This window comes from Marmota marmota, unplaced genomic scaffold, assembly GCF_001458135.2.
Source record: "Marmota marmota marmota unplaced genomic scaffold, marMar, whole genome shotgun sequence".
Classification (NCBI taxonomy): domain Eukaryota; kingdom Metazoa; phylum Chordata; class Mammalia; order Rodentia; family Sciuridae; genus Marmota; species Marmota marmota.
The window spans coordinates 25987436-26001082 of record NW_026000019.1 but is presented as its reverse complement, the minus strand read 5'-3'; the positions used below and the strand labels follow the sequence as shown (position 1 = coordinate 26001082).

At 41.3% G+C, this 13647-nt stretch overlaps 1 protein-coding gene across 8 annotated transcripts in view; it reads left to right on the top strand.

Moving 5' to 3' along the window:
• The window catches only part of Ddr2 (discoidin domain receptor tyrosine kinase 2), a 149539-nt gene that overhangs the window by 66641 nt on the left and 69251 nt on the right, over positions 1–13647 (top strand). For 2 of the 8 annotated variants that reach the window (XM_048810118.1, XM_048810122.1), the window contains one exon: positions 10042–10110. The exons of the other annotated variants lie outside the window; for them this stretch is intronic. The gene's annotated coding sequence lies outside the window, so the exon portion shown is untranslated. The remainder of the gene's footprint in view (positions 1–10041; positions 10111–13647) is intronic. 8 annotated transcript variants of the gene reach the window in all.

Genomic DNA, 13647 nt, shown 5'->3' with positions numbered 1-13647 from the left:
CGGTCGCAGATCTGCCCACCTTTCGGGCACGGGTGGAGGCTCTGCTCTGCCCCTACTCCAATTGGGGTGTCGTGACTACCCCGCCTGCAGGACGCTGGGCCTGTTCCTGGCACGGGCGGCGACTCTGCTCTGCCCCTACTCCAATTAGGGTGGTGTGTGTACCACGCCGGCAGGCTCCTGGGCCTGATCCGCCGGTCTGTTGCAGGTCTGCCTACCTTGGAGGCGCGGGCGGCGGATCTGCCCTGCCCCTCCTACCACGCCTGCGGACCCCTGGGCCTGATCTGCAGGTTGGTCACAGGTCTGCTCACCCTGCGGGCACGGGTGGCGGTTCCGCTCCGCCCCCACTCCAATTGGGGTCACGTGACCACCACACCGGCAGGGCCTGATCCGGGCGTGGGAGAAGGATCTGCTCTGCCCCTACTCCAGTTGGGGTGACGTGTGTACCACACTGGCAGGCCACTGGGCCTGACCCGCCAGGCTGTCACAGGTCTGTTTACCTTGCAAGCGCGAACGGCGGCTCTGCCCTGCCCCTCCTACCACGCCCATGTACCACTGGGTCGCGGGTCTGCCCACCTTGCGGGTGCGGGTGGCGGCTCCGCTCCGCCCCCTCTCCAATTGGGGTCACGCGGTCACCACGCTGGCGAGCCGCTGGGCCTGCTCCGGGCGCTGGTGGCTGCCCGGCTCCTCCCCTCTGGCTCGACGACAAATTGAGGAGACTCGGGTGTCTGTGCCTCACCCCCCCTACCAGGAGACCAACTGTTTATGTCGCCGCTGGTATTGATGAAGTTCTCTCCTCCGCCGCTTTCTGATGACATCAGATCTCTGCCATGTTGGTATCCTATGCGAATGGCAGCATTTCGTTCCCCTTGCCGGGCAACCAAAGCAACGGGTGAGTCCTGACCGGCCCTCAGCAGGACCCGGACCGAGAAGCAGTTTCCGCGGGCTCCTAGCCCCGGGCCAGGGAAGTTCCGGGAGCCGGAACTCGGCCGCTCCGTGCTCAGTGTAAGCTCCTATAAGTGTAGGCTCCAAGAAGCAGTCCCCGCGGGCTCAGTTCCGGGAGCCGGAATTCGGCCGCTTAGTGCTTGGTGTATGCTCTGATAGGAGCAGGGTCCAAGAAGCAGCCTCCGCAGGCTCCGCAGCCCTGGGCCAGGGCGGTTCCAGGACGGTTCCGGGAGCCGGAACTCGGCCGCCCCGCGCTCGGTGTTCGCTCCGATAAGATCAGGTTCTAAGAAGCACCCAGGCACTGAACCCTAGCAACCTGTCTGCAAGCCGCAGGCGAATTGCAGCCTGAAATTACCTGTTCTATGGCTGAAAGAGCTGCGGTCAGTCGAAAACAGGGATGGTGACGTCAGCTTTCCAACATGGTCGCTGCTGGCCTCCTCTTTGGTCTGACCGGTGTGGAGAACCGAGATGGACCGCTTCCTTCCCCCATCTCGAACCCAGAATTCAGCCCTGAGTACGGTGCTTGCACGGCTGGCAGAAACTGCAGCGCTGTATCCCTGCGTCGCTATCTCCTCGTTTCCCAGCGCGCGCTGCAGACTCTAGCCGCGGGGCGGTTTGCTTGATAAGCAGTGTTACCCTCCGTGCGACAAACCTCTCGCGTTTGAGTCCCCGTAGCCGATCCTCGTGCGATGGAAATCCTTCCTCCAGGTTCTGGAGCACCCCACTATTGCTGGAAATTCCTAACAAGATATCCTTTAGCCGTCCTGACTTGTCATACTCCCACACAGTGAAGCAGCACACGGGGGCAATGCACTCCCCTCGCCGCCATCTTCCTTCTCTCTCCCCAAGGAATTCTTAACTAGTAAAGTCAATGAAAACATTTCAAAACCTAAAAAACTGCAATCTGAAACACTTCTTTCCCCAAACATTTCAGATAAGAGAACAACCTGTAATTCACCTTTGCATTCAAATCAATAGCATTTGTATACATTTTTGTGTGTCTTATATTGTCATTAACTTAAAAAAAATGGGGTTTCTGAATGAAAGTGTTAGAAATAGCCACGAATGTTTTTCTGGATCATGTTTGTATTTTTTCTTTTGATGTCTCTGTCTTTATCAATTTATTCATTAAACAGATATATATTGAATGACTATACATGCCAGGAGGATTCTTTGGATTTTGAGGATTAACAAAACAGGGAAGTTACTATTCTCATAGAACTTACATTCTCATGGGAATGGAAAGGCAATTGAACAAATACACAAAATATCAGTTGGCAATAAATGCTCCCGAAGTAATATTGGGGTAGGAAGATAGAGAATAATGGAGATGAGCTGAGGATTTGGGCACTTAGAAGGCTTTATTTTATGTCAGAGGGTTGAAGAAGACTTCTGGTAAGGCAGTATTTGTTTAGAAACCTGAATTCAGTGGAAGCCTGGGAGGTATGTGAGGAAAGAGCATTCCTGGCAGACAGAGTTTTAAGTGCCAAGTTCTGGTTTAAGAGGAGGCCAGCCTTGAAGCAAGAAAGTCAAGCCTCATTCTGGACTTCTCTCTTCTTCACCTTTGTATTCAAATCAAATCATGACTATTTGCTTCCATACCTAAATTCTTCTTAATCCGTCCACTCTTTCTCCATTCCTACCATTATTGTCTATTTGGGCAGTGGTTTCTTAATATGGCCTTCTCATTTCCCAATTTTTTCTCCTCTGATTTTAAGTGACTTATCTGATTATGACACTCTTCTTCTTCCTAAAGTCCTCCAGTGGTTCTCTTTTGTGCTCAGAGAAATCTCCTATGAGGTTTCTGCTTCCCTGTCTGGTCTCAACTTCTTGCTGGCTGGGTTGTCTATTCCATGCTCAAGTCATGTTAAAAAGATTCCATTTCCCCAATCCATTTGAGCTCCCTAGTTTTTGGGCCCGTCTGTCTACATAAGGGTGCTTCTTCTTGCAGCACTCTTTCCTTCACCTACTCATTTCATGTATTGTGCATCCCTTAGGTCTCAGCTGAGGTGTTTTGTCTGGAAGACTTCCGGTCCCTTAACCGAGGCCAGGTGTTGTTTCACCGGGCTCTTATAGCATCCTGTGCTTTCCTGATTGATCATATCATCTTATATTAATTTGTAATTGACTTATTCTTTTGAATCTCCCACTGAACTCTAACACAACAGGTGGGAAATAACTCTGTATGTTTGAATCCTCATTCTTTAGCCTAGTTCCTGACATTCAGAAATTGTTTAATAAATATTAAATAAATGAATGCATGTTGAGCTAGATCTTTATCATATGACAAGAGTCTAGAAATACTTTTATAAGTAACTGATAGAAACATCTTACAGCCAGAAAAATATTTGTCAACTCACAAAATCCAGACCAGCTTTGTGTTTAAGTTTTTATCCTTGGTCATTTTGTGTTCTATTATTCATAACCATTATCTTTCAATTTTTTTGAGAGAGAGAGAGAGAGAGAGAATTTTTTAATATTTATTTTTCAGTTCTCGGCAGACACAACATCTTTGTTTGTATGTGGTGCTGAGGATCGAACCCGGGCCTCACGCATGCCAGGCGAGCGCGCTACCACTTGAGCCACATCCCCAGCCCTATCTTTCAAATTTTAACATTACTGCATTTTATTCAATCACATGTAAAATTCCAGTTCAAAAAACTTTGAATGTATCTGTGAAAACATTCCAATGTAGAGATTCAAATATCTTGCTCTGATTGCAGGACTATATCATTATTGTGACTGAGTTCCAGAGCTGAGTTTTTATTTCTAGAAAAAAAATTCTGAAACTTTATGAGTTCTGTCAAGTTTTTGGCATACTAAGGTGAACATTCTTTCCAATTTGTCACAGACCCTTCATATGGAAATGAAAACTTTTTACATGATGAAAGGGTGGGAAAGACAAGAAAGATCTTAAGCACATGCTTTGCGTCTATATGAGAAACGACGTCATTGATTCCTGTGAGGTTTGACTGTAGGAAAGCTGGAAAGGGCTTAAAATGGGGATATGCAGCACTGTGCCAAGGTGTTTTGAACATTGTTTTAAGGATTATTTGGAGAATATAAATGTTTGAACATCAGATACACTTATATCCATCATTTATTGAATAATCACTATATGTAGGACACTTTAATAACTGCTTTAAGTAGATTATTTTATTGAATTTTAATAACAGCCATTTGGGATCACGACCATTATCCCATTTTACATAGGAAAGGTTGAGTGATTTGTTCTAGGTCACACAGCATATCAGTGGTAGGATAACTTGAAATGTAGCCAGCTACTAATCATCACTAGGCTCCTCAACCTCCCATATTAAAAAAAAAAAAAAAATATATATATATATATATATATAGATATANATATATATATATATATATATATATATATCAACTAACACATTCTAGAGCTAAATGCATTTTACTTTAGGTTACTGCTGTGGGATTATCCATGATATAATGCATTCATGTGCTTAAAGGGTAGAAGAGAAGTGATAGCAAATTTTATTTGTACCAAAGAAGGATTGAAACAATATTCTTTATACCAAATAATACTAAAATAAGTGTCACCAAGCAAGATTTCTCAAAAGAAGATCTCTAAATTGTGTGTGGGGCAGCTGACTTTATTCTGAGCAAAAAGAGTCTGTACTCTGGAGAAATTGTGACCCTAGAGAGGAAGAGAGCGGGAACAGCTGGCCATCTTTCCCTTCAAGGGCTGGGGGCCTCCTCTGGGCCTCTGGGCTCAGCGCTCTGCCCAGGGCGGATTTGTTTGGCTGTGACTCTTCCTTCAGTTTCCCTCTCCGGGTGTCGTATTTCATGAGCTCTGGGGCTGAGGCTGCTCCTGCCTGTTTCAGCCAGAGCCTCTGGCTTTCATCTCTGCTTCCTTGGCCTGAGCTAGGTGAGGGTTTGAAAAATGACACTGATTGGATGCACATTTGGTGGTAGTGATGGCTGGACAAGCCCCCTCACCAATCCCTAGCCCCAAATGAAACTGACAGCTACACCCTCCTGGTTGGGGCCCAGACCACTACCTTATTAAGACAGGCTTCTTCTCCCCTCCTCCCCACCCACACCCTCAATGCTTGCCAAGCTCAATGCTGAAATCAGAGGGGAGTCATGTCCCCCCCAGCCTTCTTCCTTGTCCCTGCTCCTTACCCCAGTCTTCTATGTGACTGAAAGCCCCTAGTTGTCTGACTATGCATTTCTTCTGTTCGAGATTCCTGGATTTACTTCCTTATTTCTGGGACTAGAATCTCCACTTCTTGGCTGAGATTTCTGTGGTACAATAGGCTCAGATGTCTTCGGTTCTTATGTCTCTACACTCCTTTCACTCAATCCCCCATGAATCCAATCATGATCTTATGGAGGAGAGCTCAGCAGAAAAGTAATAACACATTTCTCCTTGAAATTTGTTTGTTGAACTTCATGGGTAAGAATTACCGGCTAGAGTATGTATTTCTTAGAAGAGATGGAACTATAGAAATTTTTAAAAAGGAACTAAGGACTGTCCGTCCCCGGGAGTACACGGAGCAGCCCAACTATTGGAACCAAAGTTGGGTCTCCTGGGTACGTCATAAAATCCAGTCATAAGAACCTCCTGGCAGGAAAAATTAAAACTGCAGAGTCTCACAAAGTCTTCTGCTGAAAACTGAAGTATCCCAACAAGTTTATAAGAAATTTGTAGAATTAGATATACTTGGAGAAATAAGTTCTAGTAAGAAGATTGAACCTGACAGCTTTTCATGCTAACCTGGACTGCTTCTTATTATAACAAAGGAGGTGGGGGCTTTTTGTTTGTTTTTGGTATGTTTGTTTTTGCTTGCCAATATATTGTAATTTTATGATTATTTGATATGTATGAGCCTAGCCATGGACTAAGGAGAGTCAAATGTATTTACTATGCAATGAGACTAGTTCCAGTTGTTTAAACAGCTCCAGTTGTAATAATAGTACGTTAAGACTTGATGCCAAGATCTGATCTCAGTATTAACTCATTTATTACTCAAGCTAGTCTTCTCAAGCAGCACTGCTATTAGCATCCCATTTTTAGAGGAGAAAGCTAAGGGCTGGGTATTACCTAACTTGTTTAAAATCACTCAGCTATGTAAAGGTTAGAGTTGAAATTGAAAGCCAGGCACTCTGGTTCCAAAGCCTGTGTCTCAGCCACTGAGCTATAAAGCTCGATAGTGTTATTAAAAGGAGAGACTGTGTAGGATTAGATGGGCTGGTGTTATTAATTCTAACCCTAAGATTTATATAGATTTATAGTCGTTAATAATAGAGCAACTGCCATTGAAAGAAATTCTGAAAGAGACTCTGAATAAAATCTGCTATATTTGGGCTGGGGTTGTGGCTCAGTGGTAGAGTGCTTGCCTAGCATGTGTGAGGCACTGGGTTCTATTCTCAGCACCACATATAAATAAATAAAATAAAGATCCATTGACAATTAAACAATATTTTTTTAAAAATCTGCTATTTTGCTGGTTACTAATGTTTGCAATTTATCTGCTTATTTATCAGCATTAGAACTATCTTCTTAGAACACTTTGCTGGGTGAAATAAGACACTGGAGCTGACTAGAGGAGAACTGAGAAGGGAGAATAATTGATAAGGGAGAAAGATCAAATGATAAAGCTTAATGGGATATTGTGTCCAAGCAGAACAGTCAAGGGATTTAATTCTCAGAAGATGTCTAGGTAGATGCTCTGTTTACTTGAGTGAGTTAGCTTCTTGCTGTGTACATGCTTGAGGCTGTTCAAGCACCTGTGTCCATTCAGTTCTGCATCATCTCTGAATACTTCTGTTCCCCAGTATCACTTGTTTATAGGATAGTGATTACCTGATCGTGCACTGTGAACCTAGATTTCTATGAAAAATATCTGCTTTAGTTAATTCTGACTTTACTTAATTCTAACCTGCGATTACTTACTTTCATGAACATTGGTTTTATTTTCTTTTTTGGTAATTAGAGATTGAAACCGGGGGTGCTCTACCACTGAATTACTCCCCCAGATCTTTTTGACTTTTGTTTTGAGACAGGATCTCACTAAATTGTCAAGACTGGCCTAAAATTTACAATCCTCCTGCCTTAGGCTTCTGAGTTGCTGGGATTATAGGAGTGTGCCCTCACGAATGGTTTATGAACATTGGTTTTGAAGAGTATGAGGTCTTGTTGGAGAATGGCTTGAGGATTATGTAATCTGATTCACAAACCATCCATCTGGTGTTTGAATATTGTTAATGCTATTCTCTATTTCTTGTTTGAGCCATTCAAGGTTATGAGGAAATAAAAGCAAAAATGTAGAGTATTTCCAAAGTATTCAAGTTCTCTTAAGTTCATTTTGATTTTCTTTCTATAAGAATCACTTATTATTTCTACGAATGTCAACAATTTTATCTTAGCCTAAATTCAGTTTTAGTTTCATAATCTATAGATAAAAATCAAACTCAGTTTTAGTTTCATAATCTATAGATAAAAATCAGAGCCAGACTTGTATGGTGAAATTCTTTAGATATAAATGCCAAGATTTTTAGATTTGCAGATAAATAGTTTAGATAACCCTCAGAAAGAACTCTTCTTTCTAATTAGATTCTATTCTTACCTTGTTATATTATATTAGTTGGGACGTGCCTCAGTTAGTTGGAAAGTGATATCGTTTGTATGTCGTAACTATAATCATAAACATCTGCAACTGTATTTTCAAACATTGTTATTCATGAGAGAGCTTTAAACCACACAGAAGTGGATGTCTACCTCATTGGCAATTGACCATGACTTTACCCTGAGCTTATTGCTTACCAAGTTTCTTGTTGCCAATGTGGCAAGATTCTAATCATATGGTTTGCTGTCCTGTTTTCAGCCTTAGCCCACCCCTCACTTGAGGTTGAGCAACAATATTCTGGTTTCTACTGTCAACCCAATCTTGTCACTTTGGGTAAATTAATTCCTTCTTGTCATCACTGAATCGCCAGGCTCTGGACCTCATGACTACTGTGCCTATTGGTGTATTGTGAACCCCATGACTGTGACCTAGCCATTCACTTCCATATGCCACATTCTTTTTTCAGGAAGTTAGGTCAAGGAAATCCTGCAACTCAGTTAAGCACTATATTGATGGTTCAGGCCTAGAGGAATATGTTGTTCTTAAGATGCCTGAGGTGCTGGCATTCTAGGAAAGTGCTGAATTTTTATCAGGTGATTTCAGCTTTGGATTCCTAGTGTATGTGCAAACTTCCATACAATGGGACATATTTGCAAGAAGCATGAATATACTGGGGTTGGGGCATTCTTCTCTAGGACCCAACCATAAGCATTGAAGGCCATGGCAAGACATCGGAGAAGATGATATTGAGAAGATGAAGTATGAAGTGTGTACTTCTAAGGCACTATGGGGAACAGCATATAGTTTATGCCCTCAGACCGCTTGTGCTCATGGTAGAGATGAAAGGAAGCTATGGCTTTGTAATTGAACCCATGTTATCTTTTCCATATTCTGTCTTTTACATGTGCTGTAGTGAAATGAAATAGGAAAAACACTGAACAATGTTTGTTTCTATTTCAGTGCTATTCAAGACCCTTGTAAATAATTTAGGATTTTGGGAGGGGCATGGGAAGAGGAACTATAAAAAAAGTAATTTATGAATATGTGTTTGTAGATTAAAACACTTGAGTAACTAGGAGTTTTATAGCTCAGAGTCAATCTAATTATTTTTTGCAACTAAGTTGTATTAATTAGGTTGACCATATTTTCTCAGAGAAATGTTTATTTTTTCCCTCTAGTTCTCAATTCTGACTGAATGTTAAAGTTGCTTTAAATAGGTGGAGCACTGCCTGATATCCCAGTTTTGCCATAGAATCTAGGCCACATAGCATGTTGCACAAAACGAAAGTTATCACAACCCTGGTATCTGCATATGTGTGTGAAAGTGTTCCTATCTACAAACCATGTGACCATAAGCTGGGCCATAAGCTATTTTTGTGTGAGGCTTCAAGTTGGTATCAATATAAATAAGTTAGCTCTCTCAATTCTATTGTATCTGTCCTGTGTCAGGCTAATGTCAAGTTACCATGATTCTGTACCTGATGAGCTGATTTTAGAGATTATTTGTCCAGTGTCCTGAATAGAAACCTCCTTACTAAACCCTCTCAAATAAGATGCTTGTCCAACCTCTAATTGAATACTTCTAGGAATGGGGAGCTTTTACCCTCACAGAAAAGCACCTTCATTTGTCAATGTCTTGAATTTTTGGGAGGTTCTCTTTTATTTTTGGTTGAAACCTGACTCTCTGAATCTTCCTTAGTTATGATTTTGGATTTCTATTGCATGATCAGAATCTCTCTACTTCAGGAAGGTCCATCACCTACTTGAAGATCGAGTTCTAATACAATCTTTTTTTTTTTTTTTTTTTGTCCTGTCTGAAGCATCCCAGGGTCTTCCAGGGATTCTTTTTCTTTTTCTGGTGGGGAGTTACTACACATCACTACTTTTCTCTTCCCACTCGGGCTATATTAAGTTCCATAAACTTTTAGATCCTGCAGTATAGCTACTTTGTCATGAAGTCACATTCACTGTCTTTGAGAAGAGTCATATCCTTTTTATGAGTCCTAGATGTACAGTTTTGGTTTCTTCTCTTTTTCCTTTGTCTTATTTTTCTTCAAAGTATTCTCATTACACAGCATTAACATAAAAGTACTGACTCTCATTCCTTGTCTTTGCTTTCCACATTTATTGTCATTCTGCTTCCCTTCTTGGATTATTTTTCCATTCTTCTTACAAGAATTTTAAATTTCCCTAACTAGCTAGAGAAAAGAGATACCCTTCAGAGTCTTTTAAATTGTCTTCCAGCTTATACTTAAAATGCAAGCAGCTTGTACTTATGATCGATGGCATCCGTGAGCTCAGAAAAACCAAGAACAGTGTAATTTCTTAAATTGTTTGGTCTTCTTTTGTGAGGGTATTATCTTCCCAATTAGATCCATATATATGACTCTTTAATTTTTAGGATATTTTCTTATAATTTTGATTGAAATCTGTCTTTCTACGATTTTTAATTAACACCTTGGATATCTATTGTATGATCTGAATTCCTCTATTTCAGGATGATGCATCACATATTTGAAAATCAATTCCCAGTGCAGTCATCTTTTTACTAACTGAAACATCCAAGGTATTTTAATAAATGTCTGTGCCATTAATTGAAGGTCTGTAACTACTGCAGACTCTGAGTATGTATTCTGTTGAATGTGAGCTCAAGAAAAATTGCTTCTACATGCAGTTTAATTGTTACCTGCTAATTATATATCTGCTTCATAGATTTATTCTTCTTTTCTTGGCTGTATTATTCTTGTTCTCTACTATAAGACTTAATCACATGAGCTTTGGTAATGCTTATTGTTCAGAAGGAACAAAATGTTTGTGAGAGAGGGTGTCCTGGGCAGTCTTCCCCTTTGTTTTACAGATGAAGAAACAGGGAGAATATTTTACAGGGAAAATATCTGGCTCATCCAAGTTTACATCATTAGTGGAACAGCTGGCCGGATGCTGTTTTCTCTAAATCACTTAGCTAGCTCACTCCCTTGGTTTTCTTAGAGAAGGAGACTTAAATTGTTTTATTTCTGATCTTATATGTGTGTGTATGTGTTCTTGTGTGTGCATTTTTCTTCTTTATCAACCAGTACATTGTCTGCTATGTAATAAGTTCTCGATATATGCTCATTAATGAATATTTAAGTTTTTTTCCATTGGAAGGTGGGGAAAATGACTAAAGAGAAAAGACTAGTTTGCAATGAAACATAAGTAAAACTAGGGAATTCATAACTCAAGAGAGAGTTATGCTTGTTCTATGATGCTCATTCAGAAATATCTAAAGCATCATGCTGGATATTATGGTGCCTATGAAGGATGTATAACCTAGTCCCCGATCTCAGTGAATTTATAACGAGGTAATTATAGTTGGCACAATATAAATGAGATAAAAATAGAGACAAGACTAAATCATGTGGTAAAGACTAACTTTTAGTCCCATAGAATATCAACAACAATAAAGAGCTCCAGGAAGAGGAGGTAACGGAGAGCCTGTTATTAGGTTGTCATTCTCATTGGATGAGGGGTGACTATGAGGGAGAAAGGGAGACTAGAGGGAAAATGAGAAGTGTATGTACTTCAGAGCATTATTGTCCATTTAGTACAAGTCACTTGTGGCAAGAAGCCCCCAAAGCCTACACTCAGCTTAAGTTTCTGAGACAGAAGAGATTAAGAATGTAAAAAGGGATGCAAAAGTTTATTGTGTACTTACCTACATTGATTCAACAAATATTTCCTGATCACCTGAACTGCGGCAGGCATTTATATTGGGTATTAAGGATTCATTGGTGATTAAAAGAACTAATATCTCTAAATTCACAAACTATAAATTCAAGTGCAGGCCAGGCACTGTGCTAGGAGTCTACCAAACCATTTCAGCAAGGATGTGTTAAAGTCATGTAATTTCCTCTTACATATAGGTATTATAGGTTCTGTTTTCCCTTTATAATAAATTTTGCAATAGCTTCTCTCCTTCCACCTAACCTCAACTTTTTTTCTGAGTCTGTTTTCCCCAAACCTAGTTTTGTACTTGTGAGTATGAAGGAATCCCTGGGGGATTGGTGACATCATACACTTTTGGATCCTGTTGCTCTATGCACATTTCTCTGGTTAATCCTGGCCAAAGGAGCTCAAACCCTCATTTTACTATAGACTTTTAATCTCCCTTTTCAAACTCTGACCAGCATGGTTTTTGAAAAGACTTATCATGCATAAGTTTAAGGAAGAGTTTTCCATGAATCTTGCTGTCAAATCAAAATTCTTGATAAATCTATCAATTTCTTATTCTGGTGGAGCAACCACATATTATAGGGTTCAGGGTACAGGACAAACAAGTTGTAGAGAGAGTGTCACATGCCCCTAATCTATTCTTGTCCTGAGATAATGTCTGTTGCATTCCCTAATTACCAGGGAATGTCTTAGAACAATGGAATCAAAAAGTCTGAGAGTGATAAGGGGGAGAGGAATCATGTTTGCAGGGTGAGTGTGCATATGAGCCATACTCATTATCTGTATGGAGAATTGCTTAGTGTATATACTCTTTGACCTGATTTGACACATATAAGTATCAGATCACTTTCTGTCTTAGTCCTTTGGATTGCCATAAAAATATTATAAACTAGGTTGTATACAACAAACAGAAATTTATTTCTTACAGTTCTGGAGGCTGAGATGCTGGCACCTTGGGTGTCTGGTGAGGGTTTACTTTCTGGTTTATAGATGGCACTTTCTTGCTGTGTCCTTACATGGTATAACAGGCCAGGGATCTCTCTAGAGTTTTTCTTTAAGGGAATTAAAAGAGTACCCTTCTTAATTAAGGCGCAAAAAGAAGGTTCCTCCTAATACCATCCCTATCTCCTAATACCATCACAATGTGGTTTAGGATTTCAACAGATGAATTTGAGCAGGATGCGTATTGGGCAGACATGTTATAGAAAGACTATCTCCCTGCCCCTGATCCTTTCCTGTCCTGAGATAATGTGTTGCAGTCCCTCATCACCAGGGAATGTTTCAGAATAATGGAATCAAGTGGATGAAGTGATAAGAGGGAGAGGAGGTATGTTTGCAGGGTGAGTATGCATATGAGCATAGTCAGTCTATAACATTATCCAATAAAGGAATCCGAACAGTCATGGACCATTTTACAGAATGAGTTTACTAAGGACTTGCTATGGTGAATGGACCATCTGTTATGGTTTAAATGTAAGTTGTCCCCCAAAAGTGCAAGTGTGAGACAATGTAAGAGGGTTGAAAGGTGAAGTGATTGAATTATGAGAACCTTGTCCTAATCAGAGCATTAATACACTGATATGGATTAATGGGTGGAAATTGTAGGCAGGGAGGGGGTGGGTCATTGGGGACGTGCCTTTGGGGTTTATATTTTGTAGTGGTGAGGAGAGTCTCTCTGCTTCCTGGTGCCATGTTCCCAGCTGGTTTCCTCCCCCTCTCTGTTTAAACAACAAGCATGTGGCTCTCAACAGTTTCCTCTGCTACACCCTTCCATCATGATGTCTGCTTCACCTCAGGTCTCAGAGAATGCAGTTGGCCATCTATGGACCTCTAAAACCATGAGTCTCAAAATGAACTTTTTCCTCTTTAAAATTGATCTCCTCAGGTCTTATGGTCACAGTGGCAATAAAGCTGACTAAAACATAGGTCTTGCTTCAAGCAGATCTCCATGTCTGCTAGATTCCCCTGCAGATTTGCCCTTTGTTTTCTGGGCAAGCACTAAGAGAGGAAGTCTTTGGCTCCAGTCCTGTCCACAGGCTTACCCGCTACTTATCTTCTGATTAATGCTTGTCATTCTGCTTTGAAGATGCCTCCCAGGACCCAGAGGGAGATGTTAGCCTCTTTTCTGTGGAAAACTTTGGCTGGACTCTCCTGGCTATCCCAGGGGTGAGAGGCTGCAGTTCCTGCAAACTCAGGCTTGGCACTGTTTTTTCTTTGGTGGGTCAAGGACCAGATCTCCAATATGACCCTATCCAGGACCTCTTTGTCCCAGAGTGACCTCGTGGACTGTCCTGCTGACTGGCTCTTAACAGTCTCTGCGATTGGTGGTTTTCATTCCAGATAGGAGCCAATGGGTTCCTGAAAGGGAGTGTGTGTGTGTGTGTGTGTGTGT